Source organism: Salmo salar, chromosome ssa10, assembly GCF_905237065.1.
Source record: "Salmo salar chromosome ssa10, Ssal_v3.1, whole genome shotgun sequence".
NCBI lineage: Eukaryota > Metazoa > Chordata > Actinopteri > Salmoniformes > Salmonidae > Salmo > Salmo salar.
Window position 1 is genome coordinate 6137509 of NC_059451.1, and position 19337 is coordinate 6156845.

The following is a 19337-nucleotide window of genomic DNA, read 5'->3' on the forward strand; positions in this document are numbered from 1 at the left end:
AAAATATCTTTTTGTTGAAAGCACATTTTTGCAATATTCTAAGTACATAGCCCAGCCATCACGGGCTAGCTATTTAGACACCCGGCAAGTTTAGCCTTCACCAAAATCAGATTTACTATTACAAAAGTTTGATTACCTTTTGTTGTCAAAGTCAGAATGCACTCCCAGGACTGCTACTTCAATAACAAATGTTGGTTTGGTCCCAAATAATCCATCGTTATATCCGAATAGCGGCGTTTTGTTCGTGCGTTCCAGAAACTATCCGAAATGGTAAATCAGGGTTACGAGCATGGCGCAATTCGTGACAAAAAAAATCTAAATATTCCATTACCGTACTTCGAAGCATGTCAACCGCTGTTTAAAATCCATTTTTACACAATTTTTCTCGTAAAGAAGTGATAATATTCCGACCGGGAATCTCCTTTTAGGTAAACAGACAAAGGAAAAGAAAGCTTTCGGTCGACGCGGGCACGAGCCTGAGTCTCACAGTACTGTAACCAGCCACTACCCAAACGCGCTACTTTGTTTCAGCCAGAGCCTGCAAAGCCACGATTCAGCTTTTTGCCGCCTTCTGAGAGACCATGTGAGCCTTAGAAAATGTCACGTTACAGGAGAGATCCTGTATTTTCGATAAAGAGGCTACAGAAGGCCAAGAAATGGTCAGACAGGGCACTTCCCATATAGAATCTTCTCAGGTTTTGGCCTGCCATATGAGTTCTGTTATACTCACAGACACCATTCAAACAGTTTTAGAAACTTTAGGGTGTTTTCTATCTAAATCTACTAATTATATGCATATTTTAGTTTCTGGGCAGGAGTAATAACCAGATTAAATCGGGTACGTTTTTTATCCGGCCGTTAAAATACTGCCCCCTATCCTAAACAGGTTAAGGGTTAATGCCACACAGTCAAGGTTAGGCTTGCACAGATCGGGAGGACCTCAGAATGTTACTGAGGTCGAATTATGCTTCTAACCCTAACGGTTCTCTCTTTGTCACCCAAAAGCATTTATAATTTAGGGCCAGGCTTCATTATGGACCTACTTTTTTTCACGTTCGCTGCGCTCAGACCGAGTGAGCTACGGTCAATTGGGGCATCTCGTTGAACTCGGCACTGCCTAAAGATTATGGTATTGCCATTGCAGGCTCTGTGTGTCTTTAAGCCCCGCATTGTGTCACTCCATCCTTGCTGTGTGTGTGCGTGTGTTTGTGTGTGAGAGTTTTTTATTTAACATCTGTTGGGAGAAATGACTGATTTACAGTTCATGAGGGTTGCCTAATCACACATATGAAGTTTTGGAAAGATGTGACCTTTTTAACCCTTCGAAACAGCCACTATGACCCAAATTTAAGGCACTTCCGGTTGACACAGGAAGCTGAAAGTGAACACATATCCTCCTCGGGGTAGGCTCTTACAGAATTTTGAGTTTTAAGTCTTTACATTAAGAACTGACTTATTTACAGAGGGTTGAATGATTGAGTATTATTTCAGAAAATCACAGAAAATCACAGAAATCACGTAGAGTTCCGAAACCCAGGATTCGTCTGAACATGCCACAACTGGATCTTTAACTTTTTGGGGAAAAATTTCTTTGACCATTACCAATTGTACGATTTCTCTTGAATTACGATAGATAAATGGCTGGTTCTTTTTTTCCTGACACTGTAGGTTCATGTACTTTGACGTGAAGTGGTCAAATTAGAGTTCTATTGTCATTTTTGACCTTTAATCCCAGAAAAATGGCCTTAACTGAAAAATCGTTGAGGCCTCGATGCCATCTTGTTTCTGGGCTAACAGCCCATTAGTCCAAACCTATGCTCACCAAGTTTCATCTTCGAAGTCTTTTCCGTTTAAGAGAAATGGCCATGTCGTGATTGGTGATGTTTTGTACAATTACAATAAGATTCCAATTCACCATCTGCTGGAATTTACCGGGACAGCAAAAAAATTACCAATATTTGAAAATTTTATGAAACGGAAACCAAATGTCCAAGAGACTTCGTTCGATGACTTCCGGGAAGATCTGGCCCCAGTGCACGGCCCGCCGCCATAGGCGAATTTTACAAACATTGGTGGACATCTAGTAAAGGACCGTGCATTTGCAATATGGAGTTTCTCATCAATCATACAGCAAATGCCGAAAAGTGCCCTTCATGTATGTAATTGCAATGCTGGACTTTTTGAAACTTTATTTAGTTGTATTGTTTTAACCTCTATGGGCTAGGTGGGACGCTAGCGTCCCCCCGGTGGTGCACTCCATCAACAGCAGGTGCATTTCAAGAGCGGCAAATTTGAATCCAAATAAATGTCAAAATTCAAATTTTTCAAACATACAACTATTTTACACCCTTTGAAAGATAAACATCTCCTTAATCTAACCACGTTTTACGATTTCAAAAAGGTTTTACGGCGAAAGCATAAATTTAGAGTATGTTAGGACAGTACATTTACAAGAGTTGTGTGTAATGTTTTGTCAAGTCAAAGACAGGGTCACCAAAACCATAAAACCAGCTAAAATGATGCACTAACCTTTTACAATCTCCATCAGATGACACTCCTAGGACATTATGTTAGACAATGCATGCATTTTTAGTTCTATCAAGTTCATATTTATATCCAAAAACAACGTTTTACTATGGCATTGATGTTGAGGAAATCGTTTCCCTCCAATAACTGGCAGTCAAGTAAACGCCACAAATTAAATAATTAAAATTAGAAAACATTGGTAAAATATTATATTGTCATTTAAAGAATTATAGATTTACATCTCTTGAACGCAATCAACTTGCCAGATTTAAAAATAACCTTACTGGGAAATCACACTTTGCAATAATCTGAGCACTGCGCCCAGAAAAATACTCTTTGCGATACAGACTAGACGTCATGTTGGGGAGATCTAAAATCGAAAATACTATGTAAATAATCCATTACCTTTGATTCTCTTCATCAGATGTCACTTCCAGGTATCACAGGTCCATAACGAATGTAGTTTTGTTCAAAAAAGCTCATCATTTATGTCCAAAAATCTCCGTCTTGTTAGCACATGATCTAAGCCAGCCGGACTTCCGTCATGAACGAGGGGAAAAAATATATTTACGTTCGTTCAAACATGTCAAACGTTGTATAGCATAAATCATTAGGGCCTTTTTTAACCAGAACATGAATAATATTCAAGGTGGACGAATGCATACTCTTTTATAACGTATTGGAACGAGGGTACCCAACATGAACTCGCGCCAGGTGTCTAATGGGCCATCATCGTTCCATGGCTCTTGTTCGGTCAGATCTCCCTCCAGAAGACTCAAAACACTTTGTAAAGGCTGGTGACATCTAGTGGAAGCAATAGGAAGTGCCAAAATATTCCTCAGCCCCTGTGTTTTTCAATGGGATAGGTTTAAAGGTAATACAACACATCAGGTATCCACTTCCTGTCAGAAAATGTCTCAGGGTTTTGCCTGCCAAATGAGTTCTGTTATACTCACAGACACCATTCAAACAGTTTTAGAAACTTTAGAGTGTTTTCTATCCATATATAATAAGTATATGCATATTCTAGTTACTGGGTAGGATTAGTAACCAGATTAAATCGGGTAAAAAAAATTTATCCAGCCGTGCAAATACTGCCCCCTAGCCCTAACAGGTTAACCTGTTGGGGATAGGCGGCAGTATTTACACGGCCGGATAAAAATCGTACCCGATTTAATCTGGTTACTACTGGTTACTCAATTTTTATGCAATTTTTCTCGTAGAAAAGCGATACTATTCCGACCGGGAATCTCCTTTTCGGCAAACAGAGGAAAAAATCACAAAGACGGGGGCGGCCAGGTCACGCGCCTAAGCCCACAGTCCCTTGATCGGCCACTTGAGAAAAGCGATAATGTGTTTCAGCCTGGGGCTGGGATGACGACATTCTGTTTTTTCCCGGGGTCTGAGCGCCCATGGACGACGTAGGAAGTGTCACGTTAGAGCAGAGATCCTTTGTAAAAGATAGAGATGGCAAAGAAGTTCCAGAAATGGTCAGACAGGCCACTTCCTGTAAAGGAATCTCTCAGGTTTTGACCTGCCATTTGAGTTCTGTTATACTCACAGACACCATTCAAACAGTTTTAGAAACTTTAGGGTGTTTTCTATCCATATATAATAAGTATATGCATATTCTAGTTACTGGGTAGGATTAGTAACCAGATTAAATCGGGTACGTTTTTTATCCAGCCGTGAAAATACTGCCCCCTAGCCCCAACAGGTTAAAACGGTGTAAAATAGTCATATGTTTGAAAAATTGAAGTTTTTGCATTTTTGAGGTATTTCAATGTCACGCCACGGGATTACACTGGCTGTGTCCCACCTAGCCCAGAGAGGTTAAAAGCTGAAAGGAATTTAAACCAGCACCAATATTCTTGCAACATAAAGGGAAGGTCCTGTGCAACCTATCTTAAACATTGTATGAATGCCATCACAACTGAGCATATTTTGTGCTTTGTGCATCTACTGTGCACTGTTCCCACAACCTAATTAAATATCCTGTGAGACTTTACATAATTCACAAAGGCTGTCTGTCAACATTATTGCAACAACAAAGGAATGTTCTGTGCAACCGGATACAAACATTATCTGAAAGTCAGCAGTTTTAGTGTTTTGTGAGCCTCTCTCTTGTCATATCCCCACAATGTTTTAACAAAATCTAAATAAATGTGTTCGGAACTTTTAAAGAACATAAACTTGTTCTGGGAACGTTCTTGTAACATCAGGTGATTTCTTTTTTTTCACCCTAAATGCAACATTGTATTGTGTTATGAGAACATTTGCTGCGATCTAACAAACGTTTTGGGAACTTTCACAGAAACAATTTTGGTTTGCTGGGAAAACATTACTGGTACATTGTGTTATTACAAGAAACCCAATGAGGACTTTTGGGGAATGTTCTGTGGTGGTTGTTACAGATGTTGAGCACAACATTTTAGTGAATGTTAGAAGAACATTCCAAGGATATTTCATTTAAAACATTTAAAAATATATTTTGTTATCAAAAAACATTCTTTGAATGTTTGTGGGATGTTATCATCCTAACTTTAGATATAACCCTAACTAGAACTTAATGGGGATATTAGCAAATGTTCTGGGAAATGTTCTGGGTTTGCTGGGTACCACTCTATTGGCAATTGGCCAATATACTCTTGGAGACAGCAACAAGCTGTGCAAAGTCTCCGTTGACAGTGACCAATTGTCACAATTAATAAAGCCATGTCACTAAGTGTCTGGTGGAAAGCGGAAAACATACTAAACAAAATAGCAAAGCAAATATATTGTTTCACTTCACGCTGACAAAACATTTTGATGGACTTGCTTTGAATAATTCCCTCCTTATTAAGAATAAATGCATTACATAAAATCTAAGTCCATAATGCAAGCAACATGCAAGCACCATGCAGCTTTTGATGGAGTAGTTGCAACCATAGCAGGGAAAGAGAGAGAAGGTGAAAAAAACGTGTGAACATTTACAGTATGCATGCTTTGAATATATAAACTAAAGTTGCTCTCACAATAAATCAACAGAGTAAGAATAAATATGTTACAACTGTAATAACAATGCAGCATATAACAGTGTCAATTAACCTTAGAGTCTTCCATAAATGTTTCCTCCTGCACAATTATGAGCTCATTGGCACAATCTTCCTGCACTTCTCATTGTTGTTTGCTTTAGAAATGCTCAATTTCCAACTGAGAATCACTCCCCATTATCAACAATCAAATTGCTACAGTTCCATACAAAGGGCTCGAGTGTGAATGCACATGGTTCAGTGTTTTAAACATCAAGCTAATGAGCCAAATTGCTTTTAGATATAAAATAAACAATAGAGCATTCTCTCACAGGGCCACGATGCAAAAGGCAACCGGATAAGTCATTGCAATGATCGAGATGTATGGTTTTAACAGGTCAGCAAACAAAGGACTGTTTGCATAGACACAGCATAGCTCCTCCTCCATAATATCCACAGTTTAAAAAATATATATATATTTCACCTTTACTTAACCAGGTAGGCCAGTTGAGAACAAGTTCTTATTTACAACTGTGACCTGGAATTCCTGCGATCTTGAGTTAAAGACGTCACTCTTCGTTCTTCCCTGTCAGGCACAATCACACCATCGCATAGGTCACCCTAGACACTCATACTGTAGCAGCTGATTCTAGCCATAACTAGTGAGCCCATTGTAAGCCAAGGGAAATAATTCAACCTCTCAGCTCGACAGATGAAGACATTTGATGTGGTCCTGATGTGTAGGACTGTGGAGGTAATCCACTGAGAGGAGCTTCTGGAGGTGGAACAGCACCATGGGCAGACAGTGGATTATATATTTCCCTTATTGCCAAAGATGTCCCAGGAAGAAATAAGTTGTCAAATGTAATAGGGATAGTGTTCACTTATTCTGAGAGAGACAGAGAGACGGAGAGAGAGAGAATAACAAATAGAAAATGGAGGCAGGATCACACCTCTTTGAGGGACTCTTTTGCGGTGAGAGCCTCCTGGAGCTTGAGAAGACGATCAACACTAAAGTGTCGTCCTCGAGAACAAATGGGATTCTTCTAAACCAAATCTTACAGATGGTTGTTCAAGAGCACATGGTTTCAGTTTAATGATCATTCTTTATATCATTCCTTTTTCCACACATGATGGTAACTCATTTGTGAGAACTGGAAAACTGGGAAAACTATGGTGACATCCTTTGTTGGGTATAACCGCAATCCTTAAACAGCTTTTGTTTTAAGGGTTGAGGGACATTGCTGGCTTTTTTTTGTCTCTAATGCATTTTCCATTGCCTTTGTGACATAACAAGCATCTGTGGCCAATTAGATTTCAAAAAGCAGAGTAGTGGTTCTCTACTATAGGCCTATGTTTAGAAAAGGAACAAAATGTGCCACACTGGTCATTTGTATGGTTAACTCAGAAAATGCCTAATATAGTCCTGAACAGTAATCAAAATAGTTGTACTTACACTATATATACAAAACTATGTGGACACCCCTTCAAATTAATGGATTCGGCAATTTCAGCCACACCCGTTGCTGACAGGTGTATAAAATCAAGTACACAGCCATGCATTCTCCATAAACATTGGCAGTGGAATGCCCTTACTGAAGAGCTAAGTGACTTTCAACAAGGCACCGTCATAGGATGACCCCTTTCCAACAAGTCAGTTCGTCAAATTTCTGCAATGTTACAGCTGCTCCGGTCAACTCTAAGTGCTATTATTGTGAAGAGGAAACATCTAGGAGCAACAACGGCTCAGACGTGAAGTGGTAGGCCACACAAGCTCACATAAATCAAATTTTATTTGTCACGTACACATGGTTAGCAGATGTTAATGCTAGTGTAGCGAAATGCTTGTGCTTCTAGTTCCGACCATGCAGTAATATCTAACAAGTAATCTATCTTAACAATTTCACAACAACTACCTTATACACACCAGTGTAAAGGAATGAATAAGAATATGTGCATAAAAATATATGAATGAGCGATGGCTGAACGGCATAGGCAAGACATAACGGGACAGCCGAGTGTGTAGCCCGTAAAAATCGTCTGTCATCGGTTGCAACACTCACTACCGAGTTCTAAACTGCCTCTGGAAGCAACGTCAGAACAAGAACTGTTTGTCTGGTGCTTCATGAAATGGGTTTCCATGGCTGAGCAACCACACACAAGCCTAAGATCACCATGCGCAATGTCAAGTGTCGGCTGGAGTGGTGTAAAGCTCGCTGCCATTGGACTCTGGAGCAGTGGAAACACGTTCACTGGAGTGATGAATCACGCTTCACCATCTGCAGGTCTGACTGACGAATCTGGGTTTGGTAGATGCCAGGAAAATGCTACCTGCCCCAATGCATAATGCCAACTGTAAAGTTTGGTGGAGGAAGCATAATGTTCTGGAGTTCTTTTTCGTGCTAGGCCCCTTAGTTCCAGTGCAGGGAAATCTTAACGCTACAGAATGCATTCTAGACCATTCCTGGCTTTCAACTTTGTGGCAAGAGTTTGGGGAAGGCCCTTTCCTGTTTCAGCATGACAATGAACCCGTGCACAAAGCCAGGTCCATACAGAAGAGTAAAGCCTGTTATAGCATCAAAGTGGGGACCAACTCCATATTAATGCCCATGATTTTGGAATGAGATGTTCGACGAGCAGGTGTCCACATACTTTTGGTCAGGTAGTGTACAGGAGGGCCTCAAACAATCACATTTGTACAGCAGGAGACCTACCATGACATATGACATAGCTGCAGTACTGCAGACCTGCAATCACATTGACATCAAAATGCTTTTTATTTTGTTGCATCACACACATAGACCAGCTCATCTCTATACTCTAAATAACATGTGGAAACCATGTGTTTTTTTGCAATACGGATCAGATTCATTTCCAAGTCTTCTCTTTAAAGAAAATAAAAAAGTGTATTGTATATTCAGTTGGGTTTGTACACCTGAATAAGTCTCTATTATTAAAGCTACATAATGTGTTTGTATTTATTATGGATTCCTATTAGCCGCTGCCCTCTTCCTAGTGTCCAGCAAAATTAAGGCAGTTATACATTTTTAAAAACATTATAATACATTCACAACAGATTTCACAACATATTAAGTGTGTGCCCTCAGGTCCCTACTCTACTACGACATATTCACAACACAAAATCCATGTGTACGTGTGTGTATAATGCGTATGTTATCGTGTGTTTGTAGGAATGTGTCTGTGCCTATGTTTGTGTTGCTTCACAGTCCTCGCTATTCCACAAGGTGTATTTTTATCTGTTTTTTTATCTAATTTTACAGCTTGCATGAGTTACTTGATGTGGAATAGATTTCCATGTAGAGATGGCTCTATGTAGTACTGTGCGCCTCCCATAGTCTGTTCTGGACATGGGGACTGTGAAGAGACCTCTGGTGGTGTGTCTTGTGGGGTATGCATGGGTGTCCGAGCTGTGTGCCAGTAGTTCGAACAGACAGCTCGCTGCATTCAACATGTCAATTCCTCTCACAAATACAAGTAGTGATGAAGTCAATCTCTCCTCCACTTTGAGCCAGGAGAGATTGACATATTATTAACCTGTTAGGGCTAGGGGGCAGTATTGACACGGCTAGATAAGAAACGTACCCGATTTAATCTGGTTACTACTCCTGCCCAGTAACTAGAATATGCATATAATTATTGACTTTGGATAGAAAATACCCTAAAGTTTCTAAAACTGTTTGAATGGTGTCTGTGAGTATAACAGAACTCAAATGGCAGGCAAAAACCTGAGAAGATTTCATGCAGGAAGTGGCCTGTCTGACAAGGTGTCGTTCTTCTTGTCTCTGTTTATTGAAGAGTGAGGATCTTAGCTATAACGTGACACTTCCTACGGCTGCCATAGGCTATCAGAAGGCGGCAAAATGCTGAATCGTGGCTTTGCAGGCTCTGGCTGAAAAAAAGTAGCGCGTTTGGGTAGTGGCTGGTTACAGTACTGTGAGACTCAGGCTCGTGCCCGCGTCGACCGAAAGCTTTCTTTTCCTTTGTCTGTTTACCTAAAAGGATATTCCCGGTCGGAATATTATCGCTTTTTTACGAGAAAAATGGCATAAAAATGGATTTTAAACAGCGGTTGACATGCTTTGAAGTACGGTAAAGGAAAATTTAGTTTTTTTTTGTCACGAATTGCGCCATGCGCGTGACCCTTATTTACCATTTCGGATAGTTTCTGGAACGCACGAACAAAACGCCGCTATTCGGATATAACGATGGATTATTTGAGACCAAACCAACATTTGTTACTGAAGTAGAAGTCCTGGGAGTGCATTCTGACGAAGACAACAAAGGTAAGAACATTTTTGTAATAGTAAATCTGATTTTGGTGAAGGCTAAACTTGCCGGGTGTCTAAATAGCTAGCCCGTGATGGCAGCGCTATGTACTTAGAATATTGCAAAATGTGCTTTCACCAAAAAGCTATTTTAAAATCGGACATATCGAGTGCATAGAGGAGTTCTGTATCTATAATTCTTAAAATAATTGTTATGCTTTTTGTGAACGTTTATCGTGAGTAATTTAGTAAATTGTTAGTAAATTCCCCGGAAGTATGGGGGTATGCTAGTTCTGAACGTCACATGCTAATGTAAAAAGCTGTTTTTTGATATAAATATGAACTTGATTGAACAAAACATGCATGTATTGTATAACATAATGTCCTAGGGTTGTCATCTGATGAAGATCATCAAAGGTTAGTGCTGCATTTAGCTGTCTTCTGGGTTTTTGTGACATTATATGCTAGCTTGAAAAATGGGTGTCTGATTATTTCTGGCTGGGTACTCTGCTGACATAATCTAATGTTTTGCTTTCGTTGTAAAGCCTTTTTGAAATCAGACAGTGTGGTTAGATTAACGAGAGTCTTGTCTTTAAATAGCTGTAAAATAGTCATATATTTGAGAAATTGAAGTAATAGGATTTTTAAGGTATTTGAAAATCGCGCCACTGGATTACACTGGCTGTTACGTAGGTGGGACGAATTCGTCCCGCCTACCCAGAGAGGTTAATGTTAGCTCTCTGTGTAAATCCAATGGCAAGCCGTGCTGCCCTGTTCTGAGCCAATTACAATTTTCCTCATTTTCCATTGTGGCACCTGACCACACGACTGAACAGTAGTGCAGGTGCGACAAACTAGGACCTGGAGGACCTGCCTTGTTGATAGTGCAGTTAAGAAGGTAGAGAAGCACTTTATTATGGACAGACTTCTCCCAATCCTAGCTACTTTTGTATCAATATGTTTTGACCATAACCGTTTACAATCCAGGGATACTCCAAGCAGTATAGTTTCCTCAACTTGTACAATTACCACATTATTCATTACAAGATTTAGTTGAGGTTTAGGGTTTAGTGAATGATTTGTCCAAAATACAATAATTTTAGTTACTCAAAGCCAGTGGCATGTCGTTAGTAAAGATACAAAAAATTAAGCGGCCTAGACAGCTGCCCTGGGGAGTTCCTGAATCTACTTGGATTTTGTTGGAGAGGTTTCCATTAAAGAACACCCTCTGTGAACCTGATAGAAAGGTAACTCCTTATCCACAATATAGCAGGGGGTGTAAAGCCATACCACATACGTTTTTCCAGCAACAGGTTGTGATCAATATTGTCAATAGCCACACTGAAGTTTAACAAAACAGCCCCCAAAATCGTTTTATCATAATTTTCTCTTAGTCAGTCATCGGTCATTTGTGTAAGTGCTGTGCTTATTGAATGTCCTTCCCTATAAGCATGCTGAAAGTCTGTAATCAATTTGTTTACTGTAAAATAGCATTGTATATGGTCAAAAACAATAAAACATTTTTTTCAAAGTGCTTGGTAACAGGCTGAATTGTCAGCTATTTGAGCCAGTAAAGGGGTGCTTTACTATCCTTAGGTAGGTGAATAACTTTTGCTTCCCTCCAGGGCTGAGGGCACACACTTTCTAGTAGGCTTAAATTGAAGATATTGCAAATAGGAATGGCAATATCATCCGCTATTATCCAGGTGGCTTGTCATTGTTAATAGACAATCATTATTACACCTATTCCTCACTTACTTTACGGAATTCAAAATTACAATGCTTGCCTTTCAGAATCTGGTGAGATATACTTGGATGTGTAGTGTCAGCGTTTGTTGCTGGCATGTCATGCATACATTTTCTAATCTTGCCAATGAAAAAAATCATTAAAGTTGTTGGCAACATCAGTGGGTTTTGTGATGAATGAGCCATCTGATTCAATGAATGATGGAGCCAATGTCACGTCTACTAACGTCGCCGGTTTATTAACCACCGGTCCTGGGAACCATCGTTGCACGCACCTGGCAATCATCATTACGCACACCTGCGCTTCATCATTAGGCACACCTGGACTCCATTACCTCACTCATTACCTCCCCTTTATATGACACTCCTTAGGTTCTTTCCCCAGGCAGTATTGTTTCTCTTGTTCATGTCTGGACGCTACTCCTACGTGGTATCGTTACTTGTTATATTAAACTTAACAACTGCTTCTCGACTCCCAGAATACTGCCTCACAAAATGGAAGCAGCAGGAAATCAGAACAACTCGATGAGCAGGGATATCTACTTCATCAACACCCCGACCAGCTGGCACAACTAGAGACGGCTATGGAAATGGTCCTTCGCAGTGTTCAATGTCTCGAACATACCCGAGAGGTGTTGCCTTCAACTAGCGGAGGTTACCGTACCACCAGTCGACCGAGCAAGCCAGCACACCAGCCCATTCAGCAACCCGCCTAGCTCAGCGATGGCTGTTTGTCCCTCCCGGATAAATATGACGGCATCCCATCTAAGTGCCGTGGCTTCCTACTACAGCGCTCCCTCTACTTTTCGCACCAGATGGGAGCTTCTACCACCGAGAGGTCCAAGGTTGCCAGGGTTAATCCTCTGCTAACTGGGCGGGTGTTGGAATGGGCCACGGCCATCTGGGAGAGAGGAGAGGAGGAGCTGGATTCGTATTAGGGGTTCATGGCTCTGTTCAGAGGTATCTTCGATAATCCACAGGAGGGCAGCGAGGGGGTGAATGCCTACTCCAACTATGGCAGGAGGACCAGACTGCTGCCGAGTACGCACTCACCTTCCGGAAGGTAGCAGCATCCAGCGCATGGAATGAGCCGGCGCTTCGTATGCTATTCAGAAAAGGACTGTGCGAGGAGGTTCAGACGGAACTGGCCTGTCGAGACGACAACCTCTCCTTGGACTCACTCATCGCGATGGCCATCTGTCTGGATAACCTTCTTCGGGAGCGTCGGCACACTCATCGCTTCTCTTCCTCCCACAGTGAACACTTTCGATCAGAGCCTGAACCCATGGAGGTAGGGGTCACACGCCTCCTTGTGGTGGAGCAATGCAGACAGAAACAGCTCGGGCTCTGTCTCTATTGTGGTCAAGGAGGGCACCAGCTCCAGTAGTGTCTGATACGTCCCAACTCGGGATCCTCGAGAGCAGAGAGACAGTAACGTGAACTTCCACCTCCTATGAGTATCCCCTCTTCATCACTTTCTGCCAAACCCTTTTTGGTGGCGATCGCACTAGTTTACTGTCTCTCGTGTACTGTTTCTACAGCATTAGTGGAATCCGGTGCCGCAGGGACCTTTATTGACCAGACCCTTGCTTCCTCTCTCAACATCACCACATACCAGGACTTTTCTCCTTTCCCGGTTTAAGCCCTCGATAATTGGCCATTGGCTTCCAGGACCATCACACACATCACCAAACCACTCACCTTCATTGTGGAGTCCATCCATCAGGAGAACATCCCTTTCTTCATCATACAGTGCTCCAGCTCACGAGATCATCCTCGGCCTCTCTTGGCTTCAACGCCACAACCCCACCATCTCATGGTCAAGGATGAAAATCACAGAATGGTCACCCGAATACCGGAGGACCTGCTTCCTCATCCCCTGTGGTTCCATGTCGGTTCAGAGTACTGTGGTTGCCCTTCAGCCCAATATCCTGGAGGTATACCTGCCTCTGTAGGAGGTATGTTCCAAGACCTGCACCACCTGTCTCCCTCCTCATCACCCCTGGGACTTTGCCATCGACCTGCTTGCAGGCTCTGCACCCAGCGCAGACGCTTCTATCCTCTGTTGGTGGCAGAAACCAGAGGCCATGGAAGAGTACATCCATGAGGCACCCCAACAAGATTTCATCCGCACGTCCACTTCTCCTGCGTCGGCAGGTTTCTACTTCGTGGCCAAGAAGGATGGAGGGTTACGCCAATGTATTGATTACAGAGGACTCAATGAAATCACCACAAAGTTCCTTTACCCTCTCCCGTTGGTGCCAGCAGCCATCAAACAGCTCCGCGGGGCCCGGTTCCTTACCAAATTGGACCTGCGGAGTGCTTACAATCTCTTCAGCATCTGGGAGTGGGATGAATGGAAGACAGCTTTGATCCATCAGTGTTCCAGGCATTCATCAACGAGGTGCTCCGGGACATGCTTGGACGCCAGGTGGTCGAGTATATCGATGACATCCTGGTCTATTCGGCTACTTTGGAGGATCACATCGCTCACGTCCGAGTAGTCCTGGAATGCCTCCTGGCTAACCAACTTTTTGTCAAGGCTGAGAAGTGCCAGTTTCATCAGGAGGCTGTCTCCTTCTCATGCTAGCAAATAAGCCCGCAAGGAGGGAAGATGGATGTCAAGAAGGTAGATGCTGTCAGTTAATGGCCAGTCCCAACCATTATTAAGGGATTACAAATATTTTTTGGGGTTTCCAACTTCTACCGCCGTTTCATCAGGAACTTCAGGTCCATCACCGCTACTCTCATCTCTCTCCTCAAGGGTGGTCTCCGTAGGTTGGTGTGGAATCCAGCAGCTGTCGAGGCCTTCCGCCTACTCAAGGGACATTTCACCTCCACCCCATTGCTCAAACACCCAGATCCCATGATATCCTTTGTGGGATATCACCCACGCCCACGTTTCAGAGGTGGGCGTGGTTGCAGTTCTGTCTCAATGACAAGGTAACCCACAGAAATTCTATCTGTGTACTCCAAGAAACTGTCTACTGCAGAGAGGAATGACGACGTCAGTGATCGAGAGCTCCTGGTGGAGAAGTTGGCATTAGAGGTGTGGAGACACTGGCTGGAGGGTGCCAAGGACCCATTCATCAGCCTAAACAACCATCACAACCTGGAGTACATACAGACAGCGAGCAGGCTGAATCCGCGTCAAGCAATGTGGGGCCATTTCTTCACAAGATTTGACTTCATGCTGACCTATCGCCCAGGTAAAAAAAAAACGCCAATGCCTTGTCCCGGCTCTACAATTTGGAAGAGGGTTATGTCCAAAATAAACCCCATAATCTCTTCCTCTCGAGTCATAGCCCCTTTGCTCTGGGACGTAGATGTGGACATCTGCCAGGCTCTGGAGAGGGAGCCTGTACGCACTAACTGTCCTCCTGAGCTCATTTACGTTCCCACGGGGATAAGGGATCTGCTGTTGACCTGGGCGCACACAGCTGTCATCGCTGGACATCCAGGTATTTCTCACACTACCCAATCTATCTCCGAGAAGTATTGGTGGCCTACCTTGGTGCAGGATGTTAGTCGCTACGTCAACTCCTGTTCCATATGTGCTCAAACCAAATCCCCCCCGGCACCCTCCAGCAGGGAAAATCCTTCCACTGCCTCAACATCCCTGGTCTCATCTATCCATTGACTTTGTCATTGATCTCCCCTCCTCTGACGGTTTCACCACCATTTTGGTGGTTGTGGATACATTTTCTAAATCCTGTCATTTCATCCCTCTCTCTGGTCTCCCTACTTCTCTCCAGGTCGCTGAGGAACAATTCCAGCAGGTATTCCAGCATTATGGCCTTCCGGAGGACATTGTCTCCGACCGTGGGCCCCAATTCACATCACGGGATATGGAGAGCTTTATGGAGAAGCTCAGGCTCACGGTCAGCCCCACTTCCGGATATAGGCCTCAGTCCAACGGGCAGGTGGCGAGGATGAACCAGGAGCTGGGGAGGTTCCTGAGGAGTCTCTGCCGGGACCAGAATTCGTGATGTCACACCTCCACTGGGCTGACTCCCTTCCAGTGTGTTCTGAGTTTTCAGCTGGCTTTGGCTCTGTGGACCCCGGGCCAGACCGAAGCTCCGCACAGAAGAGGTGTGGAGCAAGGCTCCCGTGAGACTCCAGCGCACCCACCATCTAAGGAGCAGGCAGACCGCCACCGCGGTGAGACTTCTGTATTACAATCTGGCTCTCTACCTGGAACTTCCCACTCCGCCTGCCCTGCAAGAAGCTGAGCCTCCGGTTTGTGGGGCCGTTCAAGGTTCTCCGGAGGGTCAACGAGGTGATGTATAGGTTATAGCTTCCCAGTGACTACTGCATCTCACCTTCTTTTCATGTCTCCCTTCTCAGGCTGGTGGTTCCTGGTCCCCTGGCTGATGCTGTTCCCCACGACACCCCTCCACCCCCCCGGATGTCGAGGGAGCATCCGCCTATGCCATCAGATCCCAACTGGACTCCCGACTTCATGGAGGTCGGTTCCAGTACATTGTGGACTGAAAGGGGTACGGCCCAGAGGGGGCTGTGTTGGGTTCCATTGGAGGACATTCTGGATCCCAACATCATCTGTGACTTCCATCTTCACCACAGGGGGGGGGGTTGTGTACTGTCACGTCTACTCCCGCTCCTCCCCTCCAGTGTTCCCATCATTACATGCACCTGGCATTCATCATTACGCGCACCAGCGCTTCATCATTAGGCACACCTGGACTCCATTACCGCCCCTTTATCTGGCACTCCCTTGGGTTCTTTGCCAAGGCAGTATTGTTTCTGTTGTTCATGTCTAGACGCTACTCCTACGTTGTATCATTACTTGTTATATTAAACTTACCACCTGCTTCTCAACTCCCAGCATCTACGTTACAGCAGGAGTGTCACGATCGTCATATAAATAATTGGACCAAGGTGCAGCGTGAGTAGAGTTCCACATTTTAATAATAGTGAAACTTCTCAAAACAACAAATATATAACGATGTGAAATACATAGCGCACTCATACAAAACAATATACCACATCGCAGGTGGGAAAAGGAACACACTAAGTATGATCCCCAATTAGAGGCACCGATTATCAGCTGCCTCCAATTGGGAACCATACACATACACCAACATAGTATATTTCTATCTAGAAACCCCCCTAGTCGGGCTCTCTATGGTCAGGGCGTGACAAGGAGTGTGTGCCTTTTTGACTGACATTTCATTTAAGGTGCTCCAAATCTTTTTGCTATCATTCTTTATGTAATTTATCTTTGTTTCATAATGCAGAGATACCCCACATTGAACCCAAATTGTATTATATTTATTTTGGCGCACTTTTCCCGTGCGTGTGGAGTTTATGATTATAAATTATTCTGCCTATTATAAGAAAGTTTGAAAGCCCTCTTACCTTACTGTACTGTAAACACAAGCCTCCTTATAGACATTCAATGTATGAACAGGTGAAGTCCTGCCTTACTGTGTTTTATTCAAGCAATATATACCTTTATACATTTACCAGAGAGGTGTGGGGAACAGAGGTGCATAACCTTTAGAACGCCTGCAGTGTTTCCCACCTCTAGGTAGAAACCCACATTCTAGTGTCTTTTGTAACATTCAGTGAAAAATAGGAGAAAAAACTTGTAAGAGTTTAAAGCGATAATCCACACCAGAAATGAAACTCTTGTCAATTAAGTGGTAGTCTTTGTTCTATGAGTGGGTAAAATAAAAATGTTCACCATGATTTAACTTCCTAGTGGTCTATCTGTGTAATCACGATGAGGTTCTCATTACTGTATAGAGTTTATTTCATAAAGCTTTTAAAAGAATTACCTTCACTCCAGATCTCCAAATCAGCATACAGTTGGTATGGGCATAGTTGTCTAGGACACATCCATCCGTCTATATCGTTATGACAAAGTATATACAGTGCCAGTCAAAAGTTTGGACACATCTACTCATTCCAGGGTTTTTCTTTATTTTTACTATTTTCTACATTGTAGAATAATAGTGAAGACATCAAAACTATGGAATCATGTAGAAACAAAAGTGAACAAATCAAAATACATTTTAGATTCTTCAAAGTAGCCACCCTTTGCCTTGATGACAGCTTTGCACACCCTTGGCATTCTCTCAACCAGCTTCATGAGGTAGTCACCTGTAATGCATTTCAATTAACAGGTGTGACTTGTTAAAAGTTAATTTGTGGAATTTCCTTCTTAATGCGTTTCAGCAAATCAGTTGTGTTCTACAAGGTAGGGTTGGTATACAGAAGATATGCCTATTTGGTAAAAGACCAAGTCCATATTATGGCAAGAACAGTTCAAATAAGAAAAGAGAAACAACAGTCCATCATTACTTTTTAAGACATGAAGGTCAGGCAATGCAGACAATTTCAAGAACTTTGAAAGTTTCTTCAAGTGCAGTTGCAAAAACCATCAAGTGCTATGATGAAATTGGCTCTCATGAGGACCACCACAGGAAAGGAAGATCCAGAGTTACCTCTGCTGCAGAGGATAAGTTAATTCGAGTTAACTGCACCTCAGATTGCAGCCCATATAAATGCTTCACAGAGTTCAAGTAACAGACACATCTCCACATCAACTTTTCAGAGGAGACTACGTGAATCAGGCCTTTATGGTCAAATTGCTGCAAAGAAACCATTAATACAGGTTACCAATAAGAAAAAAAGACTTGCTTGGGCCAAGAAACACGAACAATGGACATTAGACTGGTGGAAATCTGTCCTTTGGTATGATGAGTCTAAATTTGAGATTTTGGTTCGAACCGCCGTGTCTTTGTGAGGCGCAGAGTAGGTGAATGGATGATCTCTGCACGTGTGGTTCCCACCGTGAAGCATAGAGGAGGAGGAGTGAGGGTTTTGGGGTGCTTTGCTGGTGACACTGTCTGTGATTTATTTAGAATCCAAGGCACACTTAACCAGCATGGCTACCACAGCATTCTGCAGTGATACACCATCCCATCTGGTAGGCGCTTAGTGGGACTATTATTTGTTTTTCAACAGGACAATGACCCAAAACACACCTCCAGGCTGTGTAAGGGCTATTTGACCAAGAAGGTGATTGATGGAGTGCTGCATCAAATGACCTGGCTTCCACAATCACCAATTCTCAACCCAATTGAGATGGTTTGGGATAAGTTGGACCACAGAGTGAAGGAAAAGCAGCCAACAAGTGCTCAGCGTATGTGGGAACTCCTTCAAGACTGTTGGAAAAGCATTCCTCATGAAAATGGTTGAGAGAATGCCAAGAGTGTGCAAAGCTGTCATCAAGTCAGTTGGTGGCTACTTTGAAGAATCTAAAATATAACAAATATTTTGATTTGTTTAACACTTTTTTGGTTACAACATGATTCCATAAGTGTTATTTCATAGTTCTACAATGTAGAAAATAGTAAGAATAAAGAATAACCCTTGAATGAGTAGCTGTGTCCAAACTTTTGACTGGTGCTGTAATTTGCTTAGATGTGCTCAAACTAAACAGTGGACCAAATTATTCAACTCAGTTTTTCCATCACGCAACACGATTTGTTTCTTTCCCCCCTCGCCCTGTGTGTGTGTGTGTGTGTGTGTGTGTGTGTGTGTGTGTGTGTGTGTGTGTGTGTGTGTGTGTGTGTTTGGTTGTTGGCAACGACAGAGACTCCACTTTGCGTGGCAGACGATCTGCAGGTTGAACATGGTGAGATTGTAGAATCCTACATTTATAGTGCAGTTTGTTTAGGCGATTTTACAGCTAGATAGCTACTTCACATGCTGATATTGACTTTGGTATTATTGTGTG